General features: G+C 53.9%; 1 long non-coding RNA gene across 1 annotated transcript; it reads left to right on the forward strand.

Annotated features, from left to right (window-relative positions):
- The first annotated feature begins 592 nt into the window (after nt 1–592).
- On the forward strand, nt 593–4,122 carry LOC117883207. Its single transcript, XR_004647204.1, has 3 exons — nt 593–717; nt 1,776–1,931; nt 3,592–4,122. It is a non-coding gene; the product is annotated as an uncharacterized LOC117883207 (long non-coding RNA).
- Nucleotides 4,123–4,994: the final 872 nt, after the last annotated feature.

Raw genomic sequence — 4,994 nt, forward strand, 5'->3', positions numbered from 1 at the left:
CTATGATTCTTCTACCTTTGGGTTTGCACCCCAGAGGGGGTGTTCACTTGAGTGCGGGGCAATCCCCTAGCTGATTCTTCCCATGCAGAGCTGATTTCAGTGTCTGTGCCTTTCTGCAGCTGGGTATGTCCCTACCTGTGGTGTGCTAAGAGGAGGCTTGAGGTCCTGGCCCAGCAGGACAGGGTGAGGGAGCCCAGGCTGGTGGAACGGGCGGGCTCAGTGGGAGAGGGGGGCCAGGACCGGGCAGGCAGCCTGGCTCCATTCTCAGCAGCAGTCTGAGGTTTGTACAGGAGAGGCAGTCCCATTCAACAGCTGCCCATGTGTAATTCCGCCGGCAGGGCCCGCACCCTCCAATGGCTGTGAAGCCCTCAGAGTAGCTTCCTAAACAAGTCTGTGCTTTTCCATATGATGAAGGGAAGTTGGGTCCTGAATCACATCTGGGGTGAGATCCATAGGGATGTTCAGGCCCCTACAGATCCTTATCTGGCTACACCCATTCTTCCTCCTTGCACCTTGTCCTCAGCAAGAATCTCTGGGTGCCTTCATCCACCCCACAACATCCCTGTGTGCCTGGGCATCAGCAGCACCAACTTGGAAGGAGTGTTTGTGCGTCACTGGCTGCTGCAGAGAGGAACTAAAACAGTGTTTTTCCTAGGACCTACCAAAATGGAGGCTGTTATTGGGAAGACTCTCCATAAGCACACCCAAGGGTGCTAGGTGAGTAATAATCATTAATACTCAGATCTAACCGTGTGATGGGGTGTTCGCCCCACACTTGCCCTAAAAGAAGACAAAGAAGGGGGCTCGTTAACCCAACAGGCCACAGCTGAGAGGAATCGGGTGGCTAAGCAATCCCCTGACAGAGGGAGCCCCGCTGAATTGGGGCTGTCAAGGTGGGAAATTGGCTGTAGAAAGGGGGCTGCAGGGAGGCAGTCTACAGTCACTCTCTGGGAGAAGGGAGGTGTGTTTGGGCTGGCAAACCCAGAGCAGGGGGAGGCCAGGAAGGTAGGAGACGGGGGTCAGGCAAAGGCAGTAGGGTCTAGAAGGGAACAGACCATGACTGCTGGCCAGAGGGTCCCTGAGCCAGAACCCGGAGTAGAGGGCGGGCCCAGGTGCCCCTGCCAGCCATTCAGGGAGTGGCACCGCAGGGCAGTGAATGGGAAGCATGCCCAGGGCTGCTGAAGGAAGGCTTTGGTACCCCGGAAGGGGAAAACGCATAGAGTGACCTGGCCTGAGGGCTGAGTCATGAAGAGGCGGCAGCAGCTCGTGGAGTGAGACAGGGACTGCAGACCCAGAGAGAGATGGCGGGGAAGGGGCGTTGACCTGGTGAGCTATTCCCCGAAGGGCCAGGAGGAGGCGCTATACCTAGTGGTGAGTGGAGCACCCCGTCACAAACCATTCTGAGTTAGGCTGCATTTTTCATCTAAGCACCTTAATGGGAACCAGGGTGACCAGACAGCAAGTGTGAAAAATCGGGACAGGAGGTGGGGGGATAATAGGAACCTATATAAGAAAAAGACCCCAAAATCGGGACTGTCCCTATAAAATCGGGACATCTGGTCACCCTAATGGGAACCCTTTAAGGCATCCTAATTGCTAACAGGAGCGTTCCCATCTAAGGGAACCGCCTTGAAGGGGGGATGGGGTCTACATTCCTCAACCCAGCTGGCGGGCTGCTCCTCCCTCTGAACTCACAGCAGAGCAGGAGATGTTCTCAGGGGGAGCTGTTGCCCTGTTTGGTTTTATAGTCTGATTTCTGGATTTATTGCTTCCAGGACTTTGTGGGCTGATTAATTACGTGAAAGACGTCTGGGTTAGCCATATTTCCATTTCTCCAGCCTCCCTCGGCATGTCCCTGAGCAGCCCATGTTGCCCTGAGAGGACGGAGCCCTTCACTTCTCTAAGAAGCTCAAGTGCCAATTGTGGGTCAGGTAAGGGGAGCTGGGTTGGTCTTGTGGGCTTTGTATGAAAACATCCCAAACTCATAGGTTCAGCATAGGTGAGGGGAGGAGGGATAGCTCAGTGATTTGAGCATTGGTCTGCTAAACCCAGGGTTGTGAGTTTAATCCTTGAGGGGGCCACTTAGGGATCTGGGGCAAAATCAGTACTTGGTCCTGCTAGTGAAGGCAGGGGGCTGGACTCGATGACCTTTCAAGGTCCCTTCCAGTTCTAGGAGATGGGATATCTCCATTAATTTATCCTCCTGCCAATGGACATGGGTATGAGAGACAGTTGAGGTCTGAGTGGGGGGCTGGGAGCTAGGCGCTCCTGGGTTCTAACACACTGGGCACCCCTGGGGAATTGCTTCACCCTTAGAGCACTAGAGATAAGGGTTCTGAGATGGAGCCTCTCTTCTCCCTCTGTCCTCCACCCCAACAGTTGCTGTCACATCATGTCCCATGGCCCATCTGAGCATCGGAAGAGCCCTTCTGTCTGACAGGCCACCTGCCTCATGCTCCCCAGACGCTGTGGAGTCACTCTGGGCTCTGTGTTGTCTTGTCTTCCTCCCACGGCTCCTTCCCCACACCTGACCTCTGCTGCTGCCTGCCCCAGAGTGAGAACAGGGGGCCCAGGCAGCAGAGGTTGGTGGGACATACCTTGAATCCCAACCGGCCCCACCACAGACCTGGCCTCCTCTCATCACGTAGCCTCAGTCCCGAGGGGGAAAACCCCAATGGAAATGGCCGAGTGCAGTGTAGCATTCACAAGGATCTGCTGAGCTCTGCTTCTGCCTCTGTGACGGGGCGCTCAGAGGAGGAGGACACAAAGGCAGCAGTGAGGGATGTGGGCAGGGCAAGACAGGGGAGCAGGAGGAAGGGAGACAGAAGGAAGGAGTGCAGTACCCCCTCCCCACTCCTGGCCTTGTGACGGAGGGTAATTGCTGTCTCGTTCAGAGGGAAGAGTGCCGGGCGCCCGTGTCTTCACCCTGGCCACTTGCGCTGCTGCTCTGGCCTTTCACGCCATGCCTCCATCCCTATTATTTTCCACATAATCCGGCCCCAAGCCCTGCACAATCCTGGGTCTGCCTGCTGACCCTGCACCCCTTCTGATCCACCAAGACTGAGCAGCCTCTGAGCCTCGTGACACTGCTCCACCCTGCGGCTGGCTGCTGGGGAAAGAGGGAGGGTAACTGGTTTATTATGGGTGGCCGGGCAAGGCGGGGTCTGAGGAACAGGGGAATTGGGTCACTGGGTTTACATTCCTGCAGGGCACCCGCTGGTTGCTCTGGTATCCTCCCCTTATTTTACATGTGTCAACCTCTCAGTGCTAGTGAGTTAATAAAGTTGATGTTCCATGGTCCCAGTGTGGCTAGCTCTCTGCCTTCTCCAGCCACCCAGGCCCAGATCCTCAATGGTATTTAGGTGCCTAAGTCCCATTGATTTTAATGGGAGTTGGGCAGGCTACATCCCTTTGAGGATCTGGGTCCCAGACACCACAGGGGTTAGGGGACATGGTGGGAGAAAGACACACAAGGGAGGAGGTGCAGGGGCTGAGCTCTGGGGAGAAGGTCTTGCAGAGGACGGAGGCAGACTCTCTGCTTTCTCTCACAACCCTGGCTCCGCCGGCCATTCTCTAATATCTCCTCCTCAGCCACCCTCCTTCTAGACCACCCAGGCCAGAGGCTCCTGACAAGAGAGAAAGCTGGAGTTTTCATCACCAGTCTCTCATCCAAATGACCACCTGGGCTGGCAAGACCTCCCCCTCCCCCCTTCAACTTCCTTTTTCAATCCTGAACTACGTATGCCGAGCAACGATCCCAGCTCGAGGAGCTACTGACTGAGCAAATGACTGACAGACAAAGCAGAACGTCAGTCCTGGGATGCCCCTCGACTGGACACAGTTTAATCATCTCCCGTCATCCAGACTGATGTTTTCCTTCTGGCTCTGGGCTTTCGCTGGGAGACATGAGCCAACGATTAGAGTCTATTCCAAACATATGGAGCCACTGCGGGCAGCTGCAGGAATGCACAGCAGGAGACGATCGGAGGGGATGGAGATAGGAGGATACCAGGCATGAGAGAGAGGAGAATTCAATTTACAGTGGTATGTAAATACCGAATGAGTCAATCCACCCAGGATAGCGTACTCATCCCAACCCAACTCCTGCAGCACCACAAGAGAAGAGCGCTCTCTGCTTAAAAGCTGCAGTGGGTTTCCCGTCCCCATTCAGCGTGAGAGGGAATTCCGTCCCAGTCACACTAAGCCAGAGAGTGGGGATGAGGGAAGAAGGAAGAAGAGTGGGAGAGAGGAGAAAAATGTGCACCCAAAGCATCCCACAGACTTGCCACAAAGTCCACCTTTCGTCTGAGCCCTTGCAGGAGGAGGACAAAGTGAAATTCTTTCTGGCTCAGATCGACGTTGGGCTGACACGTCCGTTTTACTGTTGGTGCTTATTTTATTTCTGTGCGTTCACGTTTGTATTGATTGTGAAAGTGCCCAGAGCAATGGATGGGCGCTTTAAGTAAAAATCTCCCCCCATGGCATTGCGTGCTCTGAACAACAGACGGAAACATGATTGACACTCAACAGGTGAGGAGGAAGAATGATGGCCTGTCAAATCACCTGAGATCTCCTTGAGCAAAAGCCACCTCAACTGAAGATAGCCTGGCCAGACAAGAACACATAATGACCAAGAGCATTGCACAGGCATGCGGCAGAAATGTAGCACTTTTGCACCGGCTTAGGGTCTCTCTGTAGATTGTCTAAGCTTTCATTAAAAAATAAACCCACACCTTTCTAGTCCTGATACAGCACTGTATTCTTGGGTCCACAGCCTGCAACAACAGCTCCAAGTTAGATGTGAACTGCTGCTCGTTCTTAGCAGGGTTAATGCAGACGCCTAGTGATAACTCTTTAAATATCAACATGAATTTAACAATGTCGCTGGTGAGCATTTGAGCAGCTATATCTGAGCTGTCTGGGGGGTTGAATTCCTGGCTGCAGATGCTAAAAGACGCAAACGTTCCATCAAATATCCAATTTGATACTGATTT

The sequence above is a fragment of the Trachemys scripta genome, chromosome 9, assembly GCF_013100865.1.
Source record: "Trachemys scripta elegans isolate TJP31775 chromosome 9, CAS_Tse_1.0, whole genome shotgun sequence".
In the NCBI taxonomy this organism is placed as follows: domain Eukaryota; kingdom Metazoa; phylum Chordata; order Testudines; family Emydidae; genus Trachemys; species Trachemys scripta.